General features: G+C 40.8%; 1 protein-coding gene across 1 annotated transcript in view; it reads left to right on the forward strand.

Annotated features, from left to right (window-relative positions):
• The window catches only part of LOC132561955 (protein cycle-like), a 97,897-nt gene that overhangs the window by 35,019 nt on the left and 45,026 nt on the right, over positions 1-17,852 (forward strand). Inside the window, exon 2 of the mRNA XM_060226712.1 lies at positions 13,584-13,826. The gene's annotated coding sequence lies outside the window, so the exon portion shown is untranslated. The remainder of the gene's footprint in view (positions 1-13,583; positions 13,827-17,852) is intronic.

The raw sequence follows: 17,852 nt of genomic DNA on the forward strand, positions 1-17,852 counted from the left end.
CAGGTTAACGTCCATGACTACGCCACACATGATGGACAGCTAACCTCTGAATCAGCTAGACTGGGATGGAGAGAGATGGCAGCCTGGCCCAGCAAGTCTGTGGACCAGATGGTGTTTGGTTCTAAAGAACACCACAAGACTGGGGTTATTCTGCCGTTACCCTTCTGTCTGATCCCTCATTTATGGCTAAGATTCAGGTTCCTGATTCTGACCTGTTTTTGCCCATTAAACAGGGTCATATGGATATCTCATCCTAGTCTGTGTCTAGGTGGGTTTGGCAGGTCATCAAGTATGCTTATGACCATTCTGATGATCATCTCAGGCAAGGTTAAAGGTGTGGCCACATGAGGTTAGGGCCCTCGCTGCATCTTGGGCACTCTTCAATGAGTCCCCTTTCCTTGAGGTCATGTACGCTGCTTTCTGACCCTGCCAGAATTCTTTAAATAGATTTCTATCTGAGGTCCTTGGCATCTGATTCTGATGTTTTGTACTCCCTCAGACCTCTGGTGGTTGCTCAGTCTGTGACTGTGTCTCCTTAGTAATCTGGGATATTTTTTATTCTTGTGCGTTTAGGCGCCACATTGGGGCACCTACTCCGTTAGCTGGGAGGTACTTTCCAATTTTAGCCCTTTTCTGGCACTTGTTTTGGAGGTAGTCTGAACCTTTCCCTCCCTACCTGGAGTTACCTCAGGGTTGTGCCATTCTGTTATGGGCTGCCTGACATCAATGTTTCCTCTATGGTAAGACCAATTTGCATACTAAAGTTATGGTAGTTGAAATGAAATTGATTTTTTTTCAAGTAAAACTAACTTCATGGAGTAATGCTTACCATAACTTTATGGAGTCCCACTCTTTCCACTTAGTCTTTTGTCTTCCTGGCTGTCCTTTTTACGGCTTTATAAAGGTATTTGAAGAAGGAAGATTGCTCTGTGTCTCTGTCCTAATGGCTCAAGGGACTGTAGGGAGGGCCGGGTTTTTAATATTTTTTTGGAGCTACAAGGATTGGTGCAGGTACTGTATTTGCATACTAAATTTGAGGTAAGTATTACATCACAAAAATTGGTTTTATTTGAAAAAACCTCAAATTAAATCCATTGCCACATGACCGTTCTGCACTGAAATCGATAAAAATGTTTAGAAACAGGTGAGGCAGACTGAGTAACATTCTCAAAATTACCTGTGCTTGCATTAGCATCAATTACATTCAATAAATTACTAACAAGTTCATAAGAATAAAGAAAGAAAGGTAAATTATTCCATTCACACTATGAAAATCTTATTGACCAGTTGACCAGCTTTGCATAACTCTACAAAGAAAGCTTCAAAATTTCTCTACAATGATAGCTTGATAAATGTTTCTAATTGGCACCTTCCTGATTTGTAGATACATTGTTGGCATGTTCATAGTCCCACATATATACTTGTACTTCGTTATTTATTGTAATCAGAGCATGCAGTCAGCATTGTCAAGGTCGTTAAGTCAGTAATTAGTACATTGAAGGTCATCAGATTCATAAATGGTTAATAGAACTGTGTACTGACTTAAGTCAGACAAATGTAATTGTCAACCGAATTGTCAACCTGTTTGGCAAAAACTTAAATGTGACTTTCCTTGTCAATGTTAGATGTTTTTCACATTAATGGATATCTGGTAAGTGATTCTTTACCCCAGTTTGACATACACCATGGATCAAATGACACTTAGTTTCACGATTGGACCCATCAAATATTGACAATTTGACATGGGCTATACATAAGGAATTGCCTGTTATGTTTCACTTTCATGATAATCATTGTTTCCAAAAGTGTATTGAAACACTGCAGGTAATAAGTAAGCCCCATGAAAATATAGGATTTCACAGTCTGAAGTCTTATTTGTTTCATTTCTGTGGTTTGTTCATTCCATCTTATTATAATGCAGAGTTGTCTGCTCTTATTTGCAGATATTGATTGTCACATCATTATAAATCCAGACAAAAAATCCTTAATCGGGAAAATTCTCTAAGAACCGGCATCTTGTGAAATTCATGTGTATTGTGGTTCATCTGCTAAGTTTGAGGTGGTTAGTTAGACATATAAAGGGCCCTAAAATATAGGAAACTAGCTTTAAAAATAGAACAGGAGCAACTCATGAAGGTTTATAAAGAGTAAATTCTGCTTTCTTTTTCTACTGGTTGTCGACATAGTTTGGCATTAGCAGGCCATCCTTTGTCCATCCATCCTTAAACGATTCTCGTTACTGCTCTTTCAGGAAAAGCATTGATGGATCATTCTCAAAATTCACATTTAGGTTCGCTAGGTCCCCAGCTTAGCATTGTCCATTTTTAGACTGATCAGAAAAACAAGATTGCTGACAGGTGGCCTTTATGGTTTTTGACAGTCGTAATTTGTTATCATGATTCTGGAGAAGCACTGGATTGATCATTTTCAAACATTATATAGAAGCTTCTTCTTAGATGAAAAAATCAGTTCTGGTTTTTATGTTGTCCGAAAATGCTTAGGGGGAATATAGTAGTTTTTTGTTCGTCTGTCCATCTGTTCATCCTTTTCATGTACAGAGCATACCTTTCCCACAGTTAAAGTCAACCCCTCATTTACAGAGTTACTGATAAAACTGTGTGTCCTGAGAATAACTTTAAATTGCTTGCATTTAATCTACATTGAAACATTGATTGATACATTTATCATACTCAGACAATGTGCAGTGTACCAAATTCAGGGATCTTGACCCTTAATTACAGAGTTATTGCCCTTTGTTAAAAATGTCTAGTCCAGAGCATGACTTTGCTGACAGTTAAACAAGGATCATGAAACAATGTTTATACACCAATCATACTGAGACAATGTGTTTGTACTAGATTCAGGGACCTTGAGCCCAAAACTATAGAGTTATTGCCCTTTGTTAAAAATATCTTTTCCAGAACAGAACTTCTCTTGCATTTAAGGAAGGGAAATGAAACTTTGTGTATACGCTGATTATATGAAGACAATGGTGTTAACAATGGTCATACTAAGAGAATGTGCCTTATACCAAATCCATGGTCTGTAACCCCATAAGTACAGAATTTTTGCCCTTAGTTAAAATTTTGTGTCCAATAAAGTCATTTCCAGGGGGAATATATCAGTGTTACTGATACTCCTGTTTTACTTTTTTTTATTATTGCTACTTCTGGAGAAGTGTTGGATGATGGATCTGTTTCAAATTTCATATGAAAATTTACCTTAGATTGCAGTTATGCTTATTCCATTTTGGGATTGATCAGAAAAACAAGACCATCTTTGATTTTGACCTTGAAAGATTTTTATTGATGTGTTTTGAGAATTTGTGAATGAATTTCCCTGATATGCAGGTTCTCTTGTGTCTCTAGCTGTGCCCTTTTGATTTTGTGACTGATCTGAAAAACTAATTTCATTTCAGTAATAATTACCATAACTTTAGTATGCAAATACAGTACCTACACCCATCTTTGTATCCCAACAACAAAAGATTCAAAAGAAAAACAATCCCGCCCTCCCTACGATCCATGAGCCATCACGGCAGGAACGCAGAGTGATCTCCCTTCCTCTTACCTTTATGGCTGCCGACGAGTGCGGAGGTGTCTGAGCTAAGTGCTTTTCTTACTCCTTCTCTTCGTACTGCCATTGTCGTTTGAGTATATTGTTACTCTATTAGTAGTCTATAAACCCATCTCCCAACTTATATTGTGAAATTAAGTATTGTCATTTGTTATATTTTGACCGTATTTCCGGCCGTTTTTTCCTCCACGTATTCGAGTGCGTGACTACTTGTCTCGTTGCTCGGATTTGCGTGAAGTTGGAATATGTTTTCTTGCTGCTTTGTCGGCCGTGTTGTACGGCCGTTTTATTTATGCAGTGCAATCTTGCTGCGTACGGTAGGCTTTGTGCTCTCGTTCGTAGTTTTTTGATTGTTCGAGAACTTCGTTTCCGGCCGTGTTTTTACTCCGAGTGTTCGAGTGAGTGACTACTTGTCTCGTCACTCGGATTTTCGTGAAGTTGAAATTGTTTTCTTGCTGCTTTGTCGGCCGTTTTGTACGACCGTTTTCTTTTTTTGCAGTACAATCTTGCTGCGTACGGTAGGTTTTATGATCTCGTTCGTAGTTTTTTGATTGTTAGAAAACTTTTTATCCTTGTTTTCATTGTTACAATTTTTTATTGTTTCGATGCTGGATAAAGGTGCCGGGTTTACGTCGGGGGTCAGCGCATGGATGTTCCTATTTCTATAGATAATGGGAACCCCATGATACCTGTCCCATTTGCCGACATTACAGCCAGACCTAACTATGTGAACTTTGTTTGCACATGGAGTCTGCTGCTTAGGCTCCCATGCCTTTCCAGCTAACTTTCCGCCGGAAGAGGGATTCGTCCTCTTCTTCCGGTAAGGGAAGTAAGCTTTTTAAGACCTCCCTCCTGAAGTTCTGAACCAGAGCGTTCCTGCTGGGGGTGCTCTCGTTCCACCGAGCTCCGCCCTTCAGCAGGGGGTGGCTCCCCCTGTCCAGGTGCGTCCTGGAGTAGGGGGGGGGCAGCCCGACCCTGACTCGGCGCAGTCAAGGGTCGAATTGGCCGGTAGCTCTCGATAGGCGGCGGTGTTACCGTCGGAAAGGGACTTCCGGTCGAGGTCTCTGATTCCTTCAGGGACCTCGGCACGCCAGGTGGCGTCGTTGGTGGGGGCCGCTTTGACTCCGGAACTGTGCCTTCGGGTATAGGTTCAGGGGCCACAGACTTTTTGTCAGGATTGTCTGTGGCTACGGGGATTAGTGACACTTGAGTTCACTAATCCTGGTGTCAGCGCGGGGTCTGTTTTCCCACCCTCACAGGCTTCTGGCTCTGGGACTTCCGTCCCAATCCAGATTTCCCAGTGCAGGGTTTCCCAGGGGGTTTTCCTCCAAGGGTTTGGGGCTTCAGGCCAGGAGTTCGGTTTCCGGTCTCCCTTTCCCCCGGGCTCAGGGAGTAGGGGTGCCTGCGGGCACTTATTCCTGGGTCGCCCAGGCCAACCTGCGGATGGTTTTGGGTACCAACAGTTACTCAGCAGTTACGGGCTTAGCCTGTACATGTCTGGGTTTCCACCTGGTGGGAGTGGCGGTTCATCCTGGTCCTTTGGACAGGATGTCCAGCCCCAGACTCAGGCAGGCCATCTTGGCCAGTTCTGGGGTCACTCCCGGCCCGCTGGACCGTTCCCATTCCCTCAGGGGTTTGGGTTTTTACCCCATGGGTCTTCACTCGTGGAACCCATAGGGGTTGGTCTCTCCTCTAGGAGATGTTATAGCAGTGCGGAATTCCCCCAATGTTCTGCTACTTCGGGGGCCTTGTTGGCCGGTCCTATAAAGGTTTGCCAGACCTTAAGGACTTCCGCCTCCAGCGCGGACCCGTCGGTCTCCTGTTCCCAGGGGTCGGCTTCGGGTCTCCGACCCAAGCCTACAGCTACAGCTGTTGGTCGCGCTGCGTCCAAATGCCATAAAGAGGAGTTCCCCTCTGCGGAGATGGCTCCTCTGGCGGCCCCTGTTCCTCCCAAGGGGACTTCGGTCTCTATTGAGGAGGAGATGGACATCGAGGGTGCGGGCTCAGCAGAGGAAGACGATGTCATTCATCTTTCTCCTGGGCCAAGAGGGTTCACAAGGGGAAGATGGCCCTGAGACTGCTGAAGCTGAGGCTCAGCATGTGCTTTCTGGGATGCGGGTCCTCCGGGCCAACATCTCCCGGATTCTCAGGGCGGAGGTTTGCCCACCGCCTCAGCATCGTCGGCGCCTGAATCCGCCATCCTTCTGGGTTCCCTGGTGGCTCCTCGGGCTTCCGTTCGCTCAGATCGGTCTCTGCCAGAAGGCAATATCATGTCTTCGGTTCTGGCCACTGCCCGGGCTCCGGTTTTAGAGAAGGACTCCTTCTCTACCCGTGCTCTCGGGTTTGTCGGTCTGCAGCTCAGTGTTGGTGAATTGTCGGAGGCTTCAGCTTCCGACTATGCCACACATGATGGGCAGCTGGCCTCTCAGCCAGCACAGCTGGAGTTGAGACAGCTGGCTGCCTGGCCCGGCAAATCAGTGGACCAGGTGGTGCTCGATCCCAAAGAGCACCACAGGATGGAGAGAATGTTGCACCTCTCCATCCAAGTTCTGTCATACATAGACTTCCTGACAGTTTGTCTATACAGGGTATCCGATTTGCCTGAGTGTCGGTTATCCGAGACAGAACAGCCGACATACAGGACACGGCAGCCTTGCAGGTTCTCTGCTCGTCAATGCCGTGTTGGCTAGGCAGTTTTCAGTTCTGAAATTCCGCCCAGTCCAGTAACCCTACCGTTTCCGCTTGTTGAATGCCCCCTTCTAGGGCTCTACCCTGTTCAAGGGAGCTCTTCCTTGGGTTCAGAAGGATATGAAGGAGGACTCGGTCGCCTCAGCACTTCTGGTGAAGAGGTTTCAGGCTGAGAAGGCCAGTGCCTCGCAGGGGTCAGTGCCTCCTAAGAAGAAGGCGAAGTCTTCGGCTGCTCAGTTTTCTGCACAGCCCAAGTCCCAACCTCACTTCAACGGCAACAAGGGGAAGGGTAGGAAGGGTAAGAAACCTCCTGGGGGCAAGAAGAAGGGCTCCTGACTATTTCTGCTTCTTGGCCGCGAAAGGCGAAGGGTATGGCCGGGTGGACGGTGGTTCTCCTTTCCCGGGCTCATGTCCTTCTCCTGCAGGCTCAGGCTCCGGGTGGGCAGACGATTCTCTGGTCTGGCAGGGGCTCGATCTGCCCCATCCGGAACTCCCTGTGGGCGGACGTCTCTCTGCTTTCCTTTCCTAGTGGCAGGATATTACAGAGGACGCTTGGGCTTTTGTCGGTGGTCAGGGAGGGTCTAGGTATTCCCCTTCTTCAGGATTCGTCCCTCGCCTCCTGGCCGTTTTTGTTTCTTTCCTCCTCCCGGGGATTCAGAAAGGGCACGGGTGCTCCAGGAGGAAGTAGGGACCATGCTGCCAAGGCAGAAATGCCCTTGGGGCTCACGACAGCTCCTTTGGTGTTCACCAAGTTGCTGCTGGTGTTTCCTTCACTCCTGCAGAATATTTCGACGACTCCCTCATGCCTCTTTTGGTGTGGGAATCGTTAGTGAAGGACACTCGTCTGGTCCTGAAACTCTTGCTCAGAGTCGGCTTCATTCCTTCCAGAGAGAAGTCAGAGGTTCCTTCATATTAGGACTTCTTCTTCCTGGGGAACCATTTTGACATGGTTCGGGGCTTAGCCCTTCCACCTCTGGAGAAGTTTGAGAAGGTCAGGGCTCTGGCTATGACTTTCATCACTTGGTCGCTTGTCCAGGTACATTGGTTCCTCAGTTTTCTGGGGTATCTCAACTCCTTGGCATATGTGGTCCCCCTAGGGAGGATTCACATCGGACCTCTCCAGATGTTCCTCCTGTCTGACTGGGTTCCGTCATCCAGGAGGCCTGGATCCTGCTTACCCAGTCGGTCAGGGAGTTCTCTTGCTGGTGGACCATTCAGGAGAACGTTTTCCACGGGGTACCTCTGACCAAGCCTATCCCCTCTATGATCCTGTTCATGGACGCGTTCATGACAGGAATGTGAGCTTACCTCGATGGGGGAGTGGTCTGGCGAATAACTCTCGGAGCACATCAGTGTACTCGAGATGAGACTGTTCATTTGGCTCTGCAGTCCTTTAGGGGTATCCTGCAGTCCAAAGTGTGGCTACCGACAACAGTTGTCGCGTATCTGGAGAGACAGGGGCCACCAGGTCTCATGTCCTGTGTGCCCTCTCCATCCACATCCATCTTCTCTGCCAGGACATGCAGTTGACCATAGCGGTCAAGCATCTTTCTGGCAGGCTGAGTGTGTTGGTGGCCACTCTCCAGGCGCCACCAGCCGGTGTTGACGGAATGGCAGCTGTGTCCCTTGATTTTCAAGGGGAATTGTCAGGCGTGGGACAGACCTATTATAGACCTGTTTGCCACTTCCCTGAACAACCAGCTGCTAACCTTCGTCTCCCCGGTCCCAGACCGTAAGGCGTGGGCTGTGGACGCCCTTTCTCTGGAATAGGAAGGGACGTATGCATATGCATTCCCTCCCTTCAACCTGGTGGGCAGGGTTCTACAGAAGTTCTGGGAGCATCACTGCTCCTTACTTCTGAGAGCCCCTCTGTGGCCGAGGCAAGCTTGGTTTCAGGAGCTCTTGTCGTTTCTGGTGGAGGAGCCCTTGGCTCTCCCCACCAGACCGAATCTCCTTCGCCAGCCTTGGCCCAGAACGACACACTCTTGACCAGAGATCCTCCACCTTCACGCGCTGAGGCTATCTCTGGAAGCCACGCCAAGGCAGGCTTTTCTCAAGAGGTGTCAGATTGCATTGAGCAATCAATCAGGGCTTCCTCTTCTGCCGTCTACCAGTCACGTTGGATGATCTTCTGTGATTGGTGTGTCGGCAAGGAAGCTTATTCATTCGAAGCCTCTGCATTTGATTGCGGAATTCCTAATCTCTCTGTTTAGGTACCGCTATCTGCCACCTGGCACTATTGCTAGCTATCGTACAGCTATTGCCAGAGTTCTTGCTTGTTATGGCAGGAAGGAGATCGGTTAGTCCTCCTCTCTTTCTGCCCTAATCAGAGGCTTTGCTATGAATAGAGTTGTTTTTAGCGAAGAATCAGGTTCCGGGGTTCTCGCACGATCCCATCAGGATCCTGGCTGTGACTAGCTCGGAGGAGCGAGATAGGTTGCTTTGTCCTTGTCGGGCTCTTAGGTTTTATCTTGATAAAACCAGGGGGGGCGGGGCTCTCGATCCCGTCTGTTTTGCCCATTAAACAGGGGCAACGAGATATCTCCTCCCAGTCGGTTTCCAGGTGGGTTTGCCAGGTGATTTAGTATGCTTACGAGCATTTTGATGATCTGGCTCGGGCGAGAGTGAAAGCGCGGTCTCACGAGGTCAAGGCCCTTGCTTCATCCTGGGCCCTTCTGTCAATGAGTCCTCCTTTCAGGAGGTCATGTCTGCAGTATTCTGGCAGGGCAGGGATACCTTAACAGATTTTTATCTGTGATCCCTAGCTTCCCACTCAGAAGGCCTGTATTCATTGGGACCTTTGGTGGTGGCATAGTCAGTGGCTGGGCCTCCTCGTTAGCCCCGGGCCATGTCTTTCCGTACGGCGGCATGTGGGTACACCTGCTCTTTCACAGAGAGGTCCCTTCCTTCACTTTAGCACTATGTTCTCCCTCCCTACTACTTTGGTTGTGCTGAAGGGGCTGCCTGGCTTCTAGTCACCACTACGGTAAGACGAATTCGCATACTAAAGTTATGGTAATTATTACTGAAATGAAATTGAGGTTTTTTAATGTAAAACCAATTTTCATGATGTAATACTTACCATAACTTTATGGAGTCCCACCCTATCCTCCCCTCTTCCTTATCTGCCTGGCTGCCCCTCTGTGGGGTTTACGCCATAAAGGTTATTAGAGGAAGGGAGATCACTCTGCGTTCCTGCCGTGATGGCTCATGGATCGTAGGGAGGGCGGGATTGTTTTTCTTTTGAATCTTTTGTTGTTGGGATACAAAGATGGGTGTAGGTACTGTATTTGCATACTAAAGTTATGGTAAGTATTACATCATGAAAATTGGTTTTACATTAAAAAACCTCAAATCACTGCAGGTGTGACATTTGGCCATCTTGGATTTGACATTGAAAGATTGTTTTAATGCCCTTTCTCGAGAAGTACAAATTGGACATTTTACAAATTTCTTCTGAAGGTGCCTCTTGGTTGCATGTTGTCATGTTGGTTTTGGAACTGATACAAACAGATCCAACTTTTAAAGAACAAAAATCAGAAAATAGCAGATACCAAGAACCCTCTTGGTTATCTTGCTATTTCATTATAATTAGTTTGCATAAGAAAATTGTATCATTTACTCACAAATTGTTATGAAGTTACATTCACAAACAAATGACGCAACAAACAATACCTGCTCACAAGAGCAGAAAACTCTGCATTAAGTAAAGACAGAATAGCCGCGTAAATGAAACATTTCTATATGATGAACATTTTGATGTGCTCATTCCCTGACTTTGAATTGAAGAATATGTGTTGGCCTTCTGGGCTTACTGCAGGGTGAATATGCTACTTATGGTTGTCAGAAACTCTTCTAAAATCCTTAACAATTATCATACAATGGAAACCACTTAATGTCACATATTGGTTGTCACCCTCCAGTTAATATCATATTTTCTTGAAACACCAAGAATCTGATAATGTTGGCTATTTTCCTGCTGAAATGCTTAATATCACTTTATTTCAGCAAATATCATAAAAAACACAGGTAAATAAAAGGCAAGTGCGGACAAGCACTGTGAATTCATACCTTAATGAAGCACACCTGACGTGATATGTTAACATCATCCCTTCGCTACTAGCCAACATCTCGTAGACTTCCTATACAATAGATTGGCCTTACCTTTATGCTTGAAAGGTCCCGGAAAGCTTGTTGTGTTTGTTTTTTAAGACGCTGTGTGTCTTATAGCCGTCATCCAGCTTGCAAGGCAATTTATAGCTTGGACCAAATTTTACACTACATGAACACCTAACAAGGCACTTATACCTCCGCGGAAAAAACTGCAAAAACATAATTAGATGTCATGTTTTAAATGACAACTTGGAACTATTTTATCCAGATTTTACTATGCTTCTTTTCAGTTGTGGAAGAAAAATCATATCATTTACACTGTTCAATTTATCTCCCTTCATCCATACTTTTGTGTCTTATACACCAGTTATTTCGCGATAATGTTTTAACTCCAAGACATAACTAAAAAGATGTTGAAAATTTTGATTATTCTATGGAAGATATAAGTGTTGCATAGATGAAAGGGTAACTAATTTCTGACATAATTTTAAAACCAGAAGTTGTGTATTTTAGTTTCTTTTCATTAGGCTTACAACCACGGATTCTGAGATCAAGTTTCTGACATGATTTATCAAATAGATGTTTGAAAATTTTTTCATTTTTGATATAAATTTGTTTATATAACAATAAATTAATTGATCAGTTTGTGAAAAAATTTATAATATGAAACAACATTGACTAGTGTAGAGTTAGCTTTTTATGAAAAAATTCTCCAAAAAACATCTCCATGAATACCAGAAAATATTCGAACCTCCAGTGGCCTATAACAGTGCACTACACTGCAAAAGGTGCAGATTTTAGAGTCACATTTGACTGGACATGATCAGTTATTACCTCTGCAATCACACTCATCCACCATAACGATCATATGCAGATCTTATCATGACTGTATGTCTTGAACCTTCATATGATATATATATAATCAGCATGACCAATCACTCAAGATTATATGCTAAGCCGTATTGATATACCAATTCCTTTACTCCTTTATTTCAATACACATCATGCACAGCGTCCATGAGTGTCCTTGACACTAATAAATTGGCTAGTGCAATCTAAACGTTAAAATTGGTTTTACACCCTTCATCTCACAGAACATGTCACAATGTGTGAGTGGGTGCCATGCCCCTACATGCTCTGAAACTTCCTTAAAATGAGTCTTTTCTATTAATATTTAGATTGATTTCTAAACAGCAAAGAATGTTTTTCAGATTTACAATAGATTCTGCATGTTTTGTTTTTGTTTGTTTTTTACAATGATATGTGGGGCACCAAATCAGGGCATATCAATGTTGTCATTATGAATGTGGACATGAACATACTCCCAATACAACACTAAAGATGCTAAAATAAAAGAATATGAATTTTTTGTTTCATGTAAGTTTGTAGAGATTTCATAATTGTTTTTTCTAAATGGTTCCTTTAGTGTACATAGGGTATCGTATGGAATATCGATTAGAAAATCTGGTTGGTCACAATATCACAATATTTTTATCTTTCAAGTTATTTATTTGATCAATTATGGGGAACAGTGGTAAGGTAACCATGAAAATTCAGTTCTTAAACTGGGTTTACTGTATGCAATGTTGGTTTTTTTTTTTAAATAAGCAGTAATATTACAGCAAATGAAACATGGCATTCCAAAGGTGATATAACTTAACAGGGCTGTTTTTGTTTTCAAAGGTAAAAAAAATCTGAAGAATATTTTAAAGAATTCACAGATATATATATATATCAAATGTGTGATGAGGCCATATCTGATGAAACACAGTTATATATGAATATGACCCATGTGTTGAAAACTGAAAGTCATCACTGTGATTCTGAGACAAAGCATATGAACAACCTTTTGTCTTCAAACGATTTATCTAAGGAACATGTCAGCGTGGCGCTTATATATGCATATGCATACTAAAGATATGGTAATTATTACCGAAATGCAAAAATGTGTCAACTGTTAATGTCATAATTGAGTTGTTTTCACATTTTTTCCTGACAAATGGCATATGATATTTAGTGGTTTTTACAGTATTCGTTATATTTAGATATGGTGAATATCCATTTATCAATTAAGATACAAGTTCCTGTACATTCATCACATAACTGGCCTATGCTGTAACATGCACACATATCCAGGTAACCTGTACAGAAACTTGTGGAAGGTATGCCTGTTCTATCTTATTGTGATGGCTTCATAATGAAAGAAGCTAGTAATTGTGGGGCTCCTTGAAGGATTGCCTGATTCTTGCATGTCTTCTGCTTATGGGATATTGGAGACCATAGAATAAAAATTGCCCTATCAAATGGCCTCGGTAAATTGGGGATTTCCTTCTTTGTCTTCCACTGGGGATATATTCACACATGCATCACTCTCATTTATTCTCTCAAATCTGATCTTTTTACAGTGTTTTGTCTTATGATGACCCCTTAGCATTAGAAAGTGGCTACAGAAACAACATACACGTATATAACATATTGCCCAGAACACCATCTGATGCCTCCTGTGTTGACCCCAATAACATTACACAGTTGAAGGGTCGGCATTTGTCTTATTCCAAAACTTGTTTTATCTTTTTTATAATTGATTTCATGGTTTATGTTTTACTTTATCACATTAATATGAATATTTGATATAAGAATCTTTCACTTGTAGTGTTAATTAGAGTTGATGAATTCATAAATAGAATCTTACAATTGTGATTAAGTTTAGAATTCATAAAACTTGTAATACAATATATCCTATAGGCTTTACACTTGTATATGGGTGAAAAATTAAAGAAAACGTTTCAGTACCTCTGATTTGTGTACAAAAAGGAATGTAGTTTGTTTTGCTAAATTGCAATAAAACTTATGTTTGTAAATAGAGTGCTGATGTTTGTGGTTAACATATCTTTGTGTGTTATTTTGTGTTCCCCTGTCATTGTCATGTAGCTGAATGTATTTCTTGAATGTTTATTTATCATACTAAAACCACCTTTCAAAGAATTTCAAGTATGTGAATTTCCTAGATTATATATGTATTGGCCATATTTCGCAGTGTTCTTTTTCTGGACCTATAAATACATTCCATGTAATCAATGTAAGACATCACTTAATAAGATCAACAAGATCTTACATTAGACATTTATTGAAAAATATGCAACAGTGATTTCAAATCATTTGATATGCTGGAACAAAAATTAATTAATTCTTTTTGTCTCTTTCAGATCTGAAGAGGTTTGGAACACATGCATATTTCCTACTGGTTGATCAAAAATTCAAAGGATAAGAGATGACTTTGATAAATTCATCTCCATTTTTTCTGGAGTTTGTGAAGATATTTGGTCCTTAAAAGAAGATTCAATGGCTGGCAATTTCTATTGTTGTTGAAGTCAGAAAAAAGAGCATAGCACAGCTTCATACAATTTCTTCAATATCTTGGATACTGCAGGGATAGATTGAGGCATGTGGTAAGTAGTTTTAAAAGGTAGACAACTGTCTGCTTTGGTAAATATTTTTAAAAAGTTAGACAACTGTCTGCTGGTAATTAAAACTTGTCACCTTTGGTAACTAAATGTTTTTCTATCTAAATTTCTTCTGGGATGTTGTGACATTCAATATTGAACATATATACACAGCAGAAGCTGTTCCAAGATAGCTCTTCATATCATATTTTGTCTGATATGTCTCCTTAAGACTGTCATAAACAATTCTTGTGATCACTGTTTCCAAGTCACTGCTTCAGCAATCTTTTTGAAATAAAGGATAGTTTTAGTCAACAATCATCAGATGATAGGCTGTTCAAATCACTCTTCAATCATCATCAAACCTCCTTCCTTTGATACTTCTTGGTAATCATTATTTCTTGAAAAGTGCTAAATAGATCTTTAACAAATTTCATGCCTAGGTTCCCTATGGTCCCTAGTTGTGTTTTTTCGAATTTAGGACTCAACAGAAATTTGTAATGGCTGCCATATTAGATTTTGACATTGAAAGATTGTTATTGCTCTTTCTTCATTTGTATTTTTCCCTTGTTCCCATTTTGTGCCCTTTCAATTTTTGTTATCACTATTTCTTGAAAAGGATCTTTTTCAAATTTCATTTGTAGGTTAGAATTTCCCTTAGTCCATAGTTACATCCTTTGATTTTGGCAGAAAGGTTAATGGAATGAAGTCTGACCAAGTTTTCAAAATGAACTGACAACCATATTCAAGTTTCCAGGGGTCAAACTTGATTTAAATTGAACAAATAACAGAATGATGAAATACGTACATTTAATAATCTACATCATATATCAAAAGTTCAAATATACATCATGACCTAACTCATTCTATTCATATATCATTATATTATAAACCAGAATGTCGTAAATTGTTTGGCATCTACAGGATAGACTCGACTTAAAAACCATGGTACCATCATTCCTGTTGGTTTAGATAGTGAATATGTAGCTAAGCAGACAAAGTCTCACAGATTACTATATATATAACAGATTATGTTGTGGCTGTGAAGACTCAACGGCGACATATTATGACCGCAACTTGACCATATATGGTATTGTAGCCGTACAAGTACTACAATACTGCATAGGGGATGCAAAAGACAAAACTGCAACTGTGCACATTCATTTGCAACAGATTACTATGATAATGTATTGCAAACCTAATTCAAGGAAGCTTCCTTCCCACTTCGACTGACAAGTACATTGAGCTCAAATCGAATGTTTGGCAGTGTAGCTGTATGTGATGTTTACACTAATATCTCCCCTAAATTCTGTAAATAATTGATATTTTTGGGGGGAGATTTAATAAGGAATACTAAATAACTATCCCTCTTAGTATTCAAATAAAAACCAGACGAAATCTCAGGTATATCAATATATGATACTACCCATTAAAAATAAATGTACATGGTTTCTTGTGATTCACAAAAAATACCATATCTTGCTGCCATTGCCTGTTACCTTGTTACATAAATAGATATGATCAGGATCAAGGTTACAGATGATAGATTGGTTACACATTCTTTTAGTCAGGTGTATACAAGATATGCAAGGGGTACATTTTAAACAGGTGTATAAAAAAGTACCTGGGGGTTGGGGAATAGACAAAGGCTTGGAGGGGAAGGCTATTGGGTTTGCTCATGTTTGTTTGTTTTGGGGGGTGGTGGCGCTTTTTATACAGGGGAAGTACATTTTAGTCGGTGTATAACAGTATCCAGACGCCTTTTATACAGGGGAAGTACATTTTAGTCGGTGTATAACAGTATCCAGACGCTTTTTATACAGGAAGTATATTGTAGTCGGTGTATAACAGTATCCAGATGCCTTTAATGGAGGAAGTACATTTTAGTCGGTGTATAAAAAGTATCCAGATGCCTTTAATGCAGGAAGTACATTTCAGTCGGTGTATAAAACGTGTCCAGACACCTTTTATGCAGGAAGTACATTTCAGTCGGTGTATAAAACGTGTCCAGACACCTTTTATGCAGGAAGTACATCTAATACGTAACACTGGACATCCTCAGAAAAAAGTTTTTTTTTTTTTTTTAGCTTTTTAGTTTTTGGTTTCCTGTTGAGCATCAGAATGACTCATATATAATACATTTGCAGTAAGTGATAAATTGATAACCAAAAAAAGAAGAATAAACAGAAAATCTGAAAATTCATTTTATCCGTATTGCATGTCCATTTGTATAAGGTTTAAACCTTAAAGAGGTGTTAAATCTCCATTGTGTTTACAGAGAAATAGTGGTTGTTTGAGTATAGCATCAATATTTTCATGTCCTTACTGATACAATACACTGAGGTGTAGATTGATGACTGATGTGTCTATTTCATGTGATATGGGTTGTGTGCTATTTTGATTTAGATGTCAGAAACCTGTATGGACTACAGACTGTAATCTTCAGTATGTCACGACATATCAAGTTCAATATTTTATGGGATTTGTACATGTTACACATAGTAACACCCATACATGAACCTTCAGTCTCCTGATGCAGTCACTGATGGAAGTCACAGTATTAATTGCAGTCATTGAACTGTATAGTGTTACCTTGCCTACATGTAATCCATTAATCAGCCTTGGAATAACATTTAAATTATTTACAATTGTTCGTTGTTGAAAGGACTTTGATTGGGATATTTATGAAATGCTTTGCAAAATGCCTTTGGTCTACTTTTGTGCTGTTTGTGCACAATGTGGCTGTCTTAAATTCTCTCCGTAAACAAGTTATCGTAAAAAACTGCCTAATACTAGCACTTACATTATGTGCAAGATACTTATTGAGGTTGAAAAAAACGAAATATACTTCTACTTGCATAATGTGCCCATCCACAATTTCTGTCAAAAATTATGTCAGTGAGCCAAGAAATTGATCTCAGAATTTTCAGCAAACACATCATACTAACAAAATAAAATAGAAAACTTGAAAGTTTTCTCTTCGAGATTGTTTCATCTCCATTATTGACTTTTAATTACCTTCTTCTCTTTCATTATAGGTACAATACATTTAAAGAAAAAAAAATCTGCCTTATATTTGTGCACTTCTTGTTGTCTTTGATTTCAGACACATTACACTGAATCACATACTTACCTATCCATTTAATGTAGATTTGTTTATTTATTTGTTTTACACAAACTCTTGTATTCACACAATCTAATCAACAGTGGTCAGTTGAAATCACAGGTGCATGTAATTATTTACCTATTAATAACCAAACCAGGTTATTGCAGTCCCCATGAGTCTCAAGATTTCTTTTATGTCTCGCTGCCACATCATGCTCGTACCTGCTGACGTAAAGAGAGGCCCAAACACTATATATGCAAGTGATTGATAAACAGAGAAAGGAATGATCAAAAAAGGAACAGTGTTTCACTACACATTTTGTTAAGATATTTAGGCCAAGACTGTCCCTGCACACTAATATGGAGACGTAACTTCCATCAATACACATGAAAATGGACATGTGCTCATGGCTTCATCGTGATATCCACCATGACAGAGAATAAAATGAAACTTGACAATATTTTAACAGTCGAACATGTAATCATTTCAAAAGATAATCATATTTTGACAAAACAATTTTCAATATCTCAAACAGGCCACTGTCTTTACCAAACGGTCGTTTCCTGTCCTGCTAGTTGCTTTCATGTTTTTGAACATTTCATCCTGATTATGGGTGATATTGACTCAGATTGTTTGCATTAACATATATATTCAATTATTACCTTATTTATTACCTTATTGTTCATAAATGAATCATCAAATTTTTTGTGTCAGTTTTCCAGACCAGACAATCCTGACAATCGGTGATGGTGGCTTCACAAAATCTTTTTATATCTCATGAACAACTTGATATGATAATAGCTTGTTTCAGATATCTATACAACAGTATTGAAGCATGATTCAAGATATATATCTGATTAGGTTGTGGTTGTTATCAGTTAAAAGTAAAAGATGACATCAGATTTGACATCTTTTGAAATGAAATA

The sequence above is a fragment of the Ylistrum balloti genome, unplaced genomic scaffold (genome assembly GCF_031769215.1).
Source record: "Ylistrum balloti isolate Yb309-2 unplaced genomic scaffold, AGI_CSIRO_Ybal_v1 Utg369568, whole genome shotgun sequence".
In the NCBI taxonomy this organism is placed as follows: Eukaryota; Metazoa; Mollusca; class Bivalvia; order Pectinida; family Pectinidae; genus Ylistrum; species Ylistrum balloti.